The sequence below is a fragment of the Coccinella septempunctata genome, chromosome 9, assembly GCF_907165205.1.
Source record: "Coccinella septempunctata chromosome 9, icCocSept1.1, whole genome shotgun sequence".
Lineage (NCBI taxonomy): Eukaryota > Metazoa > Arthropoda > Insecta > Coleoptera > Coccinellidae > Coccinella > Coccinella septempunctata.
The window spans coordinates 10,607,034-10,623,963 of record NC_058197.1 but is presented as its reverse complement, the minus strand read 5'-3'; the positions used below and the strand labels follow the sequence as shown (position 1 = coordinate 10,623,963).

Genomic DNA, 16,930 nt, shown 5'->3' with positions numbered 1-16,930 from the left:
AAAACCAACGTCCTTTCAAATTCACTAGGCAACACCTGGCCCTACCAATATCACCTGACGCACCCAAGAATTCAATACCATCACGTTCATACCGTACATAATTTTACGCCTCGATAATCCAGAGCGCTGTTCGGCAAATAGCCCGAGGCGTATCAAATGCTAGCACGATGAAAATGATGTTGCGATGCTTTTCGAGCCATATTCGATATGTAACCTTGCATCAACCGTGGCAGGTCACATATTTGCAGAAATATCCCGAATATGAAAATAGCCCTGTAATATCTGGTTTATTGGTTAAACAAGAAGTACAGGAAGAAGATACACAGTGCGTTCCAATAGATTGGATGGAAAACTATCTGAGTACAGATTGACTAAAAAAATAATGATTTCTGGCTTTCCCGAGAAAGCTACACTCGGAGTTTCGAAATTCTAGGAAATACTCGGACCATCATCGAAGCCAAACCTGTCTATGAATTTACTGAAACTTGGGACGTTATTTACACATGCTTTACACAGCTTGTGCACTTTTTTTTTTCATTTGTTACCCAAGAAATGAATCTCAAGAAGACGTGTGCCATAATGCCATCCTCATTAAGAGATCAAAGTGCGTTCTGTACCCCCCGGTATCCACACCAGCTGGGTCTCTTACTAACAGTAGGGGTGGAACTCGAACTGTGGCATAGGAAGGGTAGAAATGGAGGCTGAAGTTCCAACAATATAAAAAAACGGAGTGTCGTCTTACCTCTGGGTTCTAATGGGTGGTTCACTCCCACCGGAACGGCAATAAAAATAAACTAAAACTTGTTATAAAATTCCCCAAAGTAAAAAGATGAGCCCAGAAAATGTAATTGACACAGAAAATTCTCGGTTGATCACTGCGTATACAAAGTAAACTCAGAATTTCGCACGGCAATTCCCGAGCCCGGTCGGGCGGACCGCCCCTGGAGCTTTTCCAGTCGACGGGTCGAGCATCCACAAATTCATATGCCTAAATTATAGATGACTAGAGGAGAAAGGCAGGAAGCTACCGCATTTTCCTCCCTTTTCATCTCCAGCGGTTGCTGTCTATTATCGGATCTCCTACAGAGGGCTGTATTGAATTTTCGAACTGAATATTGATACAGGTTTCATCAGCACATCTGATAGGGCGGGCCCCACTCTTTATCGGCGAAATGTTCATATTTTAGTCAATGCCATAAAAATACGAATCTCGCAGTGAATACTGTTTATACTATATAAGCAATGTATTTTTACTAATCAAACAATAGATATAGCATATGTATGAGTTCAGGCAGAGGGATACCACACAATTGTTACAAGAGCTTAGGGATGTCAAATCAGTAAAACCTTGACAAAATTTTTTTTCTTCTTCTTCTAGTGCCTCTTTTAATGAAGATTGGCAATGACCATAGCAAATGCGTCCCTATTTTGAACGGTGTGAACTTATGTTTGGTCGTTCATCTCAGTCCAGTCTCTGACATTTTCCATTCAGGAGTGTTGTCTTTTCCTGGTCCTTGTTTTCCCTCAATTTTGCCCTCAATGATCAACTGGAGTAAACCATATTGATCACCTCTCAACACGTGCCCGAAGTAGGCCGTTTTCCGTCTTAATAGATTTTAACAGTTCTCTGTCTGTATTAATAGTACATTACTAATTTTTCTTCAACTACTTATTCTGGTCTTCAGACTCTCGGAATATTTTCGAATTTTTCAGGGCATTTCATTGTTTCTTTTGACCTTAAGAATTTCCTGTTGAAATATAGAAGATATGAAGAATAGAAGATTTTAAATAATTTAAGTATTTTTAAGAGAAAAGTAAGAGAACTTGTTATTGAATTAAAGCCATATTCTTTCTATGATTATTTGTGCTGAATGTTGTTGACACCATTTCTTTTATGTTCGTTTACATACTATGAAATAAAGATACCTATCTATCTATATGTACAAGTCAAAGACTCACTATGTATAGTACAAAGGGTATTTCAGGATGATAAATGAATGCGAACGCAAAGTTCGGTAATAATAAATTGTTGAATATACGTATCCCAATATTTATGTGATGATTAATGGAATAAACAAACTGTTTCCTCCCTGTATGGGCTTCATTCAAATCTGTGTGGATACGAATTATACAACTCAGAATAATGGAAGGGGAACGGCTGGGTATTATTTCATCACACATACTATAGCATAACTATGTGGATTTAGCACACACTATAATATGAACGTTTTTGTGTTCATCAGAAAGGAAACATACAGACTATAACCATCCAGCAATGAGCTTTTTCACTGAAGTAAGAAATGTAGTCATCTGAATTTAATCAATGATAGGTTAAACGGTCCCGATCGAGCAGTCACAGGTGGTCGTCAAATTTAATATTGAAAGTTAACGAACACTTTATAGAGAGGATGAATATATGTATAGGTCCTAAGTCTAATTCAGTTGACTGTGTCATTTCTGTTGAGGACAACACAATAATAGACCCTTTTAGAAATTTAATTCCTGGTCCCTTAACACGTGTCTACAGTTAATATTTCTCAGAGGGTTATGTTCGTTGAATTTATTCTACCACATTAAAGAAGTTCGCATCGCGTTGTCAAGGGAATAAGCGAAATCCAGGGTCCATCTTGAAATAATTGATTCAAATAAATGAGATGAGATGAGAAAGTCATGAGAAAATACATATTCCTGAGGGGGCACATTCATGAGTTGACTCGAGTGAACATATCAACTGAACAGTACTATTTAGGATTATAACTCTGTTTTCGGATTCTTCTATAATTCACACGTGGATACATTTCATACATTCTAATGAAAGCATTAGAAGAACATGAAAATAAAGTAATTGATAATTTTGCGAAGACGAAGAACTAGTTAGCGCCAGAATTGAACGAGAAGACTTAAAAGTGAATTACTCAGATGTTATAAACTGATATAGAATTTACAATAGTCGAGGTTCACACAATGAGATATTAATTCATCAACGTGAACAAAGAGAATATAAGTCGCTCCAGCGCAAACGGAAGAATCTTACATCTCTGGAGTGGGGGTTCTGCGTCGGTCAAAAAGCGTTGTCTTATGCATCATAAAGTTTGCACTTGGGATTTGGGTACTTGTCAGTAGCGTAGACAAGAGCAAGGTTGGAGAGAGCCTATGGCTTGAGTGGTTCCGCTTATTGTCTGTATATCAAAGAAAAGCATCCCTATGCTCGTCGAGCTGCTCGAGTCATGTTGATAATAAACCTACACATGAAGCGGATCCTCGAGAGTCAAGTAATCAACAAATTACTCAGATGATGTGGACAATGATAGAACGAACACGACCGCGAATCAGACGAGCCACACCAGCCTATACTTCATTCACTTTTATTTTAGCAGTCGGTTGGCCATGGAAATTTGACATATTTCACTCTGTATAATACGAAAATGTGGGGTTATGAAGCTTGTCAAAACATTTTTGGGTTTTAAATCAACGCTATGTTGCCCGTTCTACGTAAATGTTTCTGTTATTACGTATTTTATCACAATGTCGAATCTCTTCGGAAAATATGTGAAAAACATAATTGAAGTATATACAAACTGATGGAAGGCATACCAAATCCAGTTATTTGCATGGAAAATACAAGAGATCAGTATAATATCATAATATGCACTAGCTTGAGGAGAGTTAATGTTCGTTATCTTCTTTGGCTTACATCATTTGTAGATTTCAAAAATATTAACCCGAAGATGAAATGCATATGATGCAGTGGTTGGGAATGGGTATCTCCCGAAGGAATTAACAGATAATTACAAGAATGTTTAATTCTTCAACAAAAATCATCTTGCATCAATATAAGTGAAAGGAATTGAACGAAATTTCAAGTTAAGATGAACTTCACCTTTGAACAAAAATTTCACATGTATAAACAAGTAACAGGGCAACTTGCGCGTATTTGTGGCTATTCATCTTAATACATTGATGTAATAATAATAATTAGGTATTTATTAGTAGCTTTAGACATTTACATTGTATAGGACAAGTCAAATGAAAAATAGAAAAATCCTTTTTAGGGAACTTATTCTCCGATAACATTTATCGAAAACCCTGTAGTAAACTTTTCGCATTAATTCACTCAAACATAAAATTCCCAAATGCAACCACTTTTTTGGGTCTCCCAATAGAAGGAAATTCTTTGTCATCCTCTTCATTCACAATCTTTCTGATTGTGAAAATATTCAGCTGAAATATAAGTCGTTTGGATTCAGATGAAACATTAAATAAATTCTCTTACATTGAATATGTTCGCTACCGTCTGACGTATTGTGGATTTTAGAATATCAGGGTATAACTATTTGAATGAGCGGACCTGAATTCTAAATAGCACTTCCTGAAACCTTGTTTCTTTTTTCAATCACTTTCGGCATTTTCGTAATAAAAATTGATATTAGTTGTGGCAACGGCGTTATGACATTAACGACATTTCATGAGTGCCAACCTAACTTCGTTCTAGTTACAAAAACTTGAGAAAATTATTTCATGACCAACCGACTGCTAAAATAAATTTGAATGAAGTATACTTCACAAGCCCAAGCAAGGCCTTAAGGCGTACCACATTTCCATCACAATATTGTAATCGGACTATTCAAACCGTTTGCGAGTTGTGGAATGAGTGAGTGCTACGAGTCAAGCCTAAATTGGTCCTCAACCAGTTATCAATTTTTCCAATGTAACGATTTATGAATGCAATAGAGAATGGAAGGAATTCTTGTGTCACAGCGAGTCTGTCGAGGCAGCATCACTCTGATAGAAACTTTCACCTAGCGGGAAACGAAAGCCTTTTCAGTGCAATCACAAAAATCAAAACTCCCGGAATTCAAATTTCCCCAGGCACTGAAAATAGCACGTTTACAAAATAATTGAACAGCCCTTTCAATAATGGATCACTGGGTCACAGTAGTCTGAAGGCGTTAAAAGGCTCTCTAGAGAATTACAACGATCTGCGGTCTATTCCTGACCGTTATCGTAATTGACCTTTGGATGGTTACGACCTGAATTGGGGTATAGCGTATAGCAGAAGTTGTCTGCATTTGTTTTGAATTAATTCGCATTGTTCGGACTTGCAAAGGTTGTTTACTTTTTCCGAGCGTTATCGGTTGATGTAACTCATATCTGGAACGCCGTTCCACGTGAGAAACCAAGAGAGGTCTGAAAATTCATGTGAATTGTAAAATATAATAAAATACATATTCCTGAGAGGGCACATTCATGAGTTCACTCCAGTGAACTTATCAACTGAGCAGTACAAGTAATTAAGGATTATAAATATTTTTAAAGATTGTCTTAATATTCACACGTGAACACAATTCATACAGAGTGAATGCATGAAAATGACATAAAATGGAGTAATTTACAATTTTGAGAGGATTGAGAGTACATTACGTTTCGACTAAAACTAATTAGCAACAGAATTTAACTAGAAAACTTTGAAGAGAATAAGATCAACTGATAAAGAAATATTACCATAATCGAGGTTATCACATTGAGTTGTTAATTGATCAACGAGAACAAAGAGAATATCATTCTCTTCAGCGAAAACGAAAGGATCTGACATCTCTGGAGTGGGGCTTCTGCGTCGGTCAACTAGGGTTGTCTAAGGCAAGCTCGGAGAGGCAATAGTCAATTTTTAACATGTGGAGTTCTCACAGGTAAACGTCAGTTTGAACAACGACAAAGATGAGCGGGTAATACCGATTCAATTCACAGAGCGGAAATTTGTCTTTTGTGTCCGATATTTATGAACTTCAGTCCATTATGGTTTTTTCAGACAAATCGGCACGAGAAGGTGAATATACCAAAGAAGAACACAATTCATACAGAGTGAATGCATGAAAATGACATAAAATGGAGTAATTTATAATTTTGAGAGGATTGAGAGTATATTACGTTTTGAATAAAACTAATTAGCACCAGAATTTAACGAGAAAACATCAAAGAGAATGAGATCAACTGATAAAGAAATATAACCATAATCGAGGTTATCACATTGAATTGTTAATTGATCAACGAGAACAAAGAGAATATTATTCCCTTCAGCGGAAACGAAAGGATCACACATCTCTGGAGTGGGGCTTCTGCGTCGGTCAACTAGGGCTGTCTAAGGTGAGTTCGGAGAGGGAATGGTCAATTTTTAACATGTGGAGTTCTCACAGGTAAACGTCAGTTTGAACAACGACAAAGATGAGAGGGTAATACCGATTCAATTCACAGAGCAAAAATTAGTCTTTTGTGTCCGATATTTATGAACTTCATTCCATTATGGTTTTTTCAGACAAATCGGCACGAGAAGTTGAATATACCAAAGAAGTTAATCTACTGGTCTACTAGTTCTGTTCATGAAATACTATAATGGATTTTCATCGAGGGATCATTATCAAAATTATACCACTTGGTGTATTTTGAAGAACCAAGGTGATTAAAAAAAAAACTTAAACCAAAATCTCTCACTAGTTCGATCAGCTTGTGAATCCTTCTATACTACTCCACATATAGCTCGGTAGGAACTGATTCGATTTCACCCTCCGAAAACGGTATACAAATGAAGAAAATTCGTTGTTCTGCAATTCAAATTTCCGAATTGAAATTTCCATACATTGCGCGAATCAAATGCGATCGGAAAATTTTCAATCTACCTTCAGTCCCCCATCTGAACAGTTTCCTGGAAAACAGCAGCATAGCTTGAACGCCATTCCTCCATTCCTTTTCCGCACGATAAAGAGGTGAGTGAAATTCTTTCATTCGAAGTTCGGTCAGAATGCTCGGTTGAATGCTGAATGGTCTGGTATCCTGTTTTTTTAAGAGGTAAATGTGAAGGAATTTCTAGGGAATAATTGTGCTCGTTATACAAGAGCGAGAACTGAAGTGGAAGAATGATGCGGTTCGTTGCAATACGAGAATTTTTAATTGATGTATTTTCAAAACGTAGAATATGCCAAAACTTCGTTTCTTCTTGTAGGTATTTGGTTGCTTTTCCAGTACTCTCTCTATTATTACTCCTAAAAAAACTCTCTCAGAATGATGAAAAATAAGAATGACTGGAATATTTCAACTGTTGTATATAAACACGATCATATACCTAAAGGTGTTATACTTGAAAGTAATAATATTTTCAAGCCAAATAATAAACACTTATTGACGAGTAAAATTTAAAAGATTTGAGAAAGATGTTCTACGTAGAGAACATGTCTGGGACATTATGAGACTTTGATAACAACCTTCACCCTTCACCTACACCATCTTCTGCAAACCCGACATGAGGTATGGTAAGTTGCCTGGGAGGCGATTCCTCAAGAGATAGTAGATCATATGTCCATAAGACATCGTGGAGATCTAACACAGATTTTTCCTTTTTTTCTAACGTTGGATTTTTCCCAAATTTAGTTCGATTACTTGTAGAAGTAAAGAAGTTCATTTTTCGTGTAAGTGGCAATTTCGAACATTGAAACTATTTTAGACAGACAGATCGGAAACGTAAATCTTAGCCCTCAAATTTTTAGATCAATCCTATGATCTGTTCTTTGTTCTCCTAAACTAACTAATCGGCCCCCCACCTTGGGAAACCCTGTATATTCTTTTGAATATCAGCGATAAAAAAAATAAAAATAAAACTTCTAATTGCTTGTTCAGAATTGTGCTTTGTACTTGTACACTGCGCAAAAAAATTAACGGACATCATGGAAATCTCGAATTTATTCTTCAACTGAAGGTTTCCTCAATGATAATCATTTTTATCAGAATTATGCATGCATATGTTATCCACTTTCAACGGTTTTCTTCAATACAGATGTTTTTCCCAGCAGGAAGAAAAAAGATGATATTATCAGATTTTGAATGTATTGGCTCCATTCTAAAATCAGTTGTTCTCGATCAATCCTAGTGATCAATAGTTTTTCTTTCGTTTGATTTTCTACACTCGATCGCTATGCAACGCGAAACACGCAATTTGACCCAAGAGGAATGTGCCCAAGCGGTAGTTTTGCGAGAAGAAGGATGGAAATACACAAGAATTGCAGAAAGGTTTGGAGTTTCCCATACAAGTGTGTCCAGAATGTTGCAGCGATTCAGGGAGACAGGTATGAATGTCCGAAGACCAGGACGGAGTAGACCACGGGTAACAACTGCCATTCAAGAACGTTACTTGAGAGTTTCTCCGTTGAGACAACGGTTTGCAACCGCTCGCCTCCTTCAAATTCAGCTTGAGCAAACTCATGAGGTGCAAATTAGCACTCAGACAATAAGAAATCGCCTCAGAGAATATGATTTAAGTCCTCGTGTCGCGGCAAGAGGCCCAGCTCTTACCCCAGCCCATCGAAGGGCGCGTTTGGATGTTGCCAAGAGAGCATATCCATTGGGAAGAGGCCGATTGGGAAAGATTTCTCTTCACAGATGAGTCTAGATTCTGCCTCTACCATTGTGATCGACGTTTCCTTGTATACAGACGTCCACATGAAATATATGCTCAGTGCAATGTCCTGAATACTACTGGTGTCGGGGGAGGATCGATTATGGAATATCTTTGACTGCTCGCACAGACCTAGTGGTAGTTGATAATGGAGCTATGAATGCTGATAAGGACATAAGGAACATTCTTGAAGAGCATGTAGTGCCATTTGCCCCATACATTGGTGAAAATTTCATTTTTATGGACGATAATGTCAGACCCCATCGTGCGCGGATCGTTCAGGAGCACCTTGAAGAGGTTGAAGTCTCTCGAATGGAATGGCCAGCAAGAAGTCCAGATCTCAATCCGATTGAGCAGGTTTGGGACAACCTCAATAGAAACCTGAGAAGTTCAGAAAATCATCCAGCTACTCTTAATGACTTAGGAATCCAACTCGGAGAAATCTGGGAAGGATTAGATCAGAACATTTCAAGATCACTCATTTTGAGTATGAACCGTCGTTGCCGAGCTGTAATTAACGCAAGGGATGGAAATACCAAGTATTAAATCACTTATAAGCATTTCAGTACTTTGAAAATTGTTCATTTCTCTTCTTTCACATAAGATTCGGTGAAATAATGAATTTTTCTTCCATTTAATGTGTCTTGTTTCGTTCAAAACCTTCCCGAGAGAACACAAAAAATAAGTTATAAAGTCAATGTAGAGTTCACTTTCATTAAAATTGAGATTTTCAGAATGTGCGTTAATTTTTTTGCACAGTGTAATAATAATGTTCATATCCTTTGCACAATTGCGAAATCTGTCTAATTGTTGTGAATGGTGAATCATCATCATCAAGAAAAACTCATTCAAATTTTAAAAATCTACCTAGGACAGGGATCTACTGTGCTACAGTCTGAAAATTCTCAATGACAGTTGATATGTGTCGCACCCTTTCATGGACGATAAATTTTATTTTCCCCTTCACCATCTCATACGACGATGTCAACATCTTAGACGTGGAAATAGCGTATGACGCAACAAAAGCTTCGTGAAACTCCCTTTAAAACGTGAGTGGTCCTTCAATTTTCCAGCTATTGTGTCCTAAAAGTGGAAAAAGTTCTGCAACAAGTTGTCCGGATCGTTGGATCACGTGATGAAAGAGGAGTCGAGAGGATGAATTGGAGGCAAAAACCGTTTGGCTTCAGAATAGTGTCCTAAACGATGAATAGTTCGGAAAGTCACGGCTTTTATCCGGAAATAATTCAGGGAGGTTTTCACAGTAAGAAATTTTTTCTTGTCGAATGAATCCTCATTTCAGTATTGTAGTTTAATGTTATTCTATGCCTGAATAATATTCGATATTTCGAATGGATACTCATTCAACGGTTTATTCAGAATGAGTAGATCGAAAGCCAAAATTCAAACATTTCTACGACACTGAGCTTATTCAATGGTCCAAACGATGCGAGGTAGGCTGGCCGACCTAGTGTGTATCAAGCGACGTAATATTGTAGGTACAGTTCAACTTAACTGCGTGCGTCGATAATTGCTGACTTGAGTATGCCTGTAAGAGGTGTTGGAGTAAGTTTCAGATTTGATGGAGGCCTGTTTAAGCTGAAGCACCTCAGAGCCAAAACCCGTTTATCACGGAACTTCAATATGCAGACGACTGCGCACTTATCGCTACCAGCTCAGAGGATCTACATATAATGTTGCACACCTATAAACAAATATACGAAGCTTTGGGCCTTAGACTCAATATTGACAAAACCAAAATCCAGGTTAGTCCGCCAGGAAGCGTTCGAACAGATATTAGCTTGGAGGATGAAACTCTAGAACAGGTCGAGCAGTTCAAATACTTGGGAAGCTTCATAAATACTAGGGCTAACCTGCACACGGAAATAAACAACCGTATCAATTCGGCATCACGGGCATTCTGGAAGCTTATGGACAGAGTGTTTCAAAATCACGACCTCAATCTGAAGACCACTGTTTACACAGCAGTGGTCCTCACAACGCTTCTTTACGGAAGCTAAAGCTGGACTACCTACAGGCGACATATTGAACATCTTGAACAAACTCAACAACGTCATCTAAGACAAAGAATGCACATCAGATGGTTTCACAAAGTTTCAAATGCAGAAGTCCTGCAGCGCGCGTGTTGTACAACAATTGAGACTAAAGTAACGAGATCCCGACTCAGATGGAGCGGCCACATTCTGAGGATACAAGACACAAGGCTTCCCAAAATAGCTCTTTATGGCGAATTCACAGAGGGAACTCGAAGCCAGGAGATCAGTATAAGCGGTTTAAGGATATACTGCATCAATCCCTAAAATCAGTTGATGCCAATCATAACTGGGAACAACTAGCGTTAGATAGATCACAGGGGAGGTCTTTGGTCCACAGTTATAATGGAGTCTCCAGAATAATAAAGCGGGCGGCCAGATCTGGTTGGTGACTATCAAAGCCCGGAGTGTGGAAGGATCTGTAGATCGCAGCTGGGTGCCTTCATTCACAGGAGGGCACACAGTCGCAAGTAGCCCTAAGAAATTAGGGTTTAATAGTACCAATTTTTTTTTCAATCTTTTTGTAGGTTCATTCTCGGTAGCGGGATACAGCAATGAATGAATGAACTGCGTGCGTCGTAGGTGTTATGTAGTACTATAACTTGCTCTAGCCTGGCACGGCTGGCCGATCCAGCGAGATTAGTGGACCGGGGGGCCATGTAGATCGAAATAAATTTATCGTGATTGGAATATCGGAATTGTTCATTCTGAATAACTTTTGAAGAATAAAATCTTTATAATCATTTTCTATTTTACCATTATTTTTGGGTCGGCCCGACCGATCCTGCATACCCTGACGAGACGTCATTGCATCGAGGATCTACTCTTCCTCGATGAGACATCAGTCGCTTCCTTTGGCGCCCTCAGTAATAGTGGTTAGATAGTTGTATTCAGATCGTAGATAATATTTGCGGATATTTAAATCGGCGGGTGTTATGCATCTGAGTATGTTATGTGTGTTATCTATAATTCAGTTTTGAGTTCAATTATTATAGATTTTAATCAAGTGGTGTGGCCACATCAATGCGATAGAAGTGTTTGCAGAGCTCAACTCTCTTCTCATTCTATTTTGTTCTAGAAAAAAATTGTTTCAAACTTGCTAGGGAATTTTTTTCCTGCATTATTTTACCTCCCTAAACGATTCGATCGCGTGCAGGAAATTATAGATAACTTATTCGAAAACTGTCTCCACTTCTGAACTAAGTATATATGGATGGGACACGACTTGCCATCTAATAATTTATTCACAATATAGCTACCACTCTATGTTATAGGTAATCTGAATATTTATTGAATATTATAATAGGTTGTAGTGAAGCCTTAACGAAAAGTTTCGTTAGAATTGATCAACGAATACCGCGAAAAAAATACATATTATGCTGGGTCTCTCAGAATGAATAGATAATTCTGAAACACCTCATAGCTATCGGGCACTCCCAAAATGAAAAAAATTTCCTCTGGGGAACTTGCACTGAGATATGTATCAAGGAATATTCCAATATACAGGGTGAGTATTTGACTCACAAATCATCATTTATAACGCATTCTAATATATGTAGTAATGTGGACATTGTATACCAAGTTAAACTTTTCACATAAACCATTAATAAAAAAAAAAAAAAATACATGATATTCAATCAAATTCATAATTAGTTTCATTACTGCGTTATGTTGCTTCCTTGATACCTCCGCAGTTCGAGAAAAGTATTTAATATTGCTGTATTCAGCTTCAAACCTCCTTTGAAACTTTTAGCGATAACTTCTTGTTCACACAAGGTGTGAAGAGTATGAAGATGCATTATATCAGTCTGAAATGACGCTATTCGAGCTAACATGTATATTTTTTCACCACGAAAGCTCAAACTTAAAAAAAAAACATCACATTCTAATATTATTTTTTCTCAATAGTGGAAAGAGCTATTAATATATTTTAATGCATATTTATTGGTATATTCCATAAAGAACATTCTACATAGAAGGTGATAAATTTTATTTACTTATAAGTAAATGATTTCCATACCAAGTTACTTTTCCGAGAACCACGGTTATATATAACCGTGGTTCTCGGAAAAGTAACTTGGTATGGAAATCATTTTGAAACAGAAAAGATTTCCGCAGGGGATTTCTTTTTTCAAAGCACCCAATAGCTGGATTTCTTTTAATTATAATTTTTGTGATTCCCAGAATGTTTCATATGCTTATCAGACGCTCATGTCTCATAAAAAACATTATATATATATATACATTTCTAATCAAAACAATTCATCGAGATTGCTCCTTGCTGTATTATTCTGCATTTTAATGATTTTGACCCTTCATCATGTACTTGCATATTTTTCAATCTCGATTATACTTATAATTAAGGGATTAGCATTAAGTTTTATGACCCTCCATAAAGATAACAATCACAATGTTACTAAATTAAACTCTGTCACTGCCTCTCATACACTCAGTGACAGAAAAATTTGAAAATGAAGTATGCATTTTCAAATTTTACCAAATTAGGGAATTAATGTATCAAACAAAATAGTCAACCAATGAAAAGTTAAATGGACAATTTTAGTTTTTTTATAGTAGGAACAAGAAAATTAGGATATTTATACAGCTGCGACTTTCAGAAGTAGGTAAGCTGGCTTGATATCACCACATTTCTACTGGTTACTCGCTATTCGATAACACAAGACGTGATTAAACACGTTCTAAAAACCATGCGTGAATTAATGGGGCTAATTGAAGTACAGCACCCCACGTTTAATTAAAATAATGTTATTATTTTGTTAGCTTTCCAGTAAATATGAACTGATCATTGTTGGGTGAACATTTCTGCCCAATTTGGCCAGGAAACTTTCGTCTACATAACATTTTATCATTTTCACGCCACATAGTGTAACTTTAATCAAACTCCAACTCTGAAAGAGCTCTGACCTAATTTTTCACCAGTTACCGCAACCTACCTCACACCTATCAGAATCCTCATCTCCGTAATATTTTAAACATGCGAGCTGACGTGATTTTAAATGAATTCAGTACAATTTTGCTTATCTCCTTACCCTGAAATGCATAATCTGCAGAATTCAAGTTGAACCGAGCAAAATATACCATTCTTTGAGGTGCAGGTGGAAAATATGAATCCGCATAATACGTATATTTCCGCTTTCTGCTTCTTTCTTCGTCATTTCTTCCTTATCGCGAACACAAATTCTTTCTCCGTTTTCCCTATTAAGGGAAAAAACTTCTGAACTTTCCCTTGCTATGACCCATTGTTTTTTTGAATTATATCAAAACATGAAGCTCGAAGAAAGATAGGACTCATGCTGAGAAAATTATATCAATGAACATTTTTCGAAATGAATATTTTACATGTTAATTAATACAATTTCTTTTTTCAGGTAAGTTGAATCTTCTCCCTATCAATGTAAGTAAGGAAATTAACAATTTCGGTGAATTATACCAGTGGCAGGTAAGTCTGTGCCTATCGTCACGACAGTGATTGTCAATTCATTCAATTCCATCTCCATAATCTCCAAAATACTTTACTACTTACTTACTTGCCATTCTGTATTCAGATGGATGATTCCTACCTCAAACATAACGTTATGAATTTGTGATAACATATTATGTTGGATGGATGTGAGATTTTTCAATTCAGCTATAATTGTTTAAATGTTAGTTGCACATGACAATATCTGAGTTCGAAATAATTTGCACATGGAAAGCTCTTCTCACCGTGTTTTTATTTTCATACTTAAAACAGTCAGGAAATATGAAACTATGACGAAGAATAAAAGAAAAGAGAGAGCGAAGAAACATCACACACTGAAAATCGCCATTCTACAGATTACCCCATTCCTAAGGGGAAAATCATCAAAGTTGGAACGCCATTTCAACCCTTTTATACCGTTTTACCCGTAATAATTCGATTGACTGAAGGATTGCGTGTCTATTCCTTTGCGAGTCCAAACGTTTTAATTAGGCCTGTGTTTATAATTCCACAGGGCCCGTGTTTTGCACGGAAATAATCAGCTAATGAAAAGCCTCACGGGTATTTTCGATTTTTTTTGTCGTTATCTAATATTAGGGTATCCATGAAGAGAATAAATGTTGGGAGTATTCCAGAAGGAGCTGACGCTTAATTGTTCGCTTCTGTATGGTTGCTAGATAGTATTGGGAATACCTCATCAGTGTTGTACTTTTTTCTGCTAGAATAATAATCTATTATTCTTCAGAATACGATTGCATCTCAGAGCATAAATGGATAATGGAATTTTGTTTACTTTTATTGTAGGATTGTAGGAGAGAAAAGAAACAAGTGTCATTTTGACCAGCTGCGTTTCATCGACCTTGAGTGTTCCCTGGATACTGGTAGGAGATGAACAAGAATGCTGATGTTCGTTGGGTTCGCAACTCTCAATTTGATTGGTCGCACAGTTTTATCGGTTGTTTGTAGTGAACTCTGGTCGCAGGGTAACTGGCACGTAACGTCTTCTCACTTCAAGGTTCGAATTCCAAAGTCAGATCTCACTCTGTAAATTGGCAGTGTATAAACAATTGTATAGGTGAATATTTTCGCTTTGTGGTTCGCCATTCTGGGGAAACCAGTGTCTCCCACTTGATGTAGGTACTCATCGGAAATAGGCAACCAACTCATATTTTGGACTGCTGGGCATTGTAATCGATAGCAACATTTTTCGTATTCGATGAGAGAAAAATTTTTAGTGAACAGGAGTTCTTCTTCTTGTTCTTCTTGTTTATTCAACATCATAGATCAGAGATGAGCCTACAGGGGAATCTGGCCAAGGCTGGCATCATTTCCACTACGCAGCTGGGTGGAGCAGTGACCTTGAAAATATCCGTACCTTCTGCCATTTTGTATGGGGTGTAAAAATTTGAATGAATATTCCACACATGGAAGCAGTAGCTAAGTCCTGGTATGATTTGGGCGTTGTACCATGAGAGATTTCGATCTTGTGAGATATATTACCTAGCTTCAGCACATATAACAGCTCATTCGAAAAAAGTGGTATTGTTCACCTTACGAGGATATATTGAAAAATTCTTACGGCCGGTTTCATAATCAAACCTAAAGCCGCTTTAACTTTAAAGCTTCCTTTAACCCTACTAAAAATGACATCAAAGGAAGCTTTAAGCTTAAAGTGACTTTTGATTATGAAACTGGACGTTACCCTACTATAAAACCAGGCAAAATTTCAATGTCAAAATATTTTATTAGTCAACATATTCTCCTCTTAATGGGATACATTTATTACAGCGAACCTGCAACGTCTCTAGACCTTTCAAAAAAAATGTTTCTTCTTGCTTTGCAAATCAGACCTCCACAGCTTTTATAACCTCCTCGTTGGAAGAAAACTTACGACCTTTTAAACTTTCTTCAGTTGTGAAAAAGATCATTGACGGATTGAGCTAAATTTGGTGAATAAGGGGGGTGTTCTAGTAATTCAAACCCTAAATCTCGAATTTTTTGCATGGAAACATGAGATTTGTGTGCAGGGACGTTGTCCTGTAGAAACAAAACACCTTTTGGATAGCGTTCCGCGTCTTTTCCCTTCAATTTTTGCCCGTAGAGTGGTCAGTAATGTCGAATAGTAATCTCCGGTTATTGTTCTACCCTTATCCAAAAAATCAATCATGATAACTTCATCGCAATCCCAAAAAACTGAAGCAAGAACTTTTCCAGCAGATTTTTGGACACGAATCTTCTTAGGTCTTGGGGAACCAGAGTGTCGCTATTCCATCGATTGTTGCTTTGTTTCTGGATCGTAGAAATGTACGCAAGTCTCATCCATAGTAACAATTCGGTTCAAGAAGTCTACATCGTTTTCAAATCGAGTAATTAAAGAGTAGTGGACTGTATGAAAAGATAATTGAGTTGGAAATGGTATAAAAACATTTATTGAATATCGTTCACAATCATAAAATGAATATGACACCTGCACGAAGCTAATACAGTAAAAGCAAACTAATATTAACAACATCTATAGACTCAGAGAGACATTATTCAACCAAAAAACAAGAGCAGTTCGAATGAGAAGTCACTCCAGGTCAGACTTAGACATTGAGGAGTTCAATTAATTCAATATTAACACAACGGTTACACAGTGATAGAACAATAAATTGAAAATTGATTGCGAGAGCCTCTTTGTTCCATCAGAAAACGCGAAGGTTAGAATAATGAACTTTAAGGAGAAGACGCGAGAGTACAGTGAAATAGGCCAGAGGTGAAACTGCAATGTCTAAGTCTGATCATCAACGAGAAATCGATACATTAAATATGAGTTGATCAATAAGTATAATGTAAATATGAGCAGAACAAGAATCGCACAAGTTAAATGAGAAGCACAAAATTAATGAATTCGAGAAGCCCTAGAATATTAAGAATAATATGAAAGGGGCAATAAATTCTAATTAAATGAGAAGGTCA

The 16,930-nt window shown here is 37.1% G+C and overlaps 1 protein-coding gene across 9 annotated transcripts in view; it reads left to right on the top strand.

Annotated features, from left to right (window-relative positions):
- LOC123320877 (synaptotagmin-7) overlaps positions 1-16,930 on the top strand; it is a 419,223-nt gene that overhangs the window by 298,145 nt on the left and 104,148 nt on the right. The gene's annotated exons all lie outside the window — the stretch shown is intronic.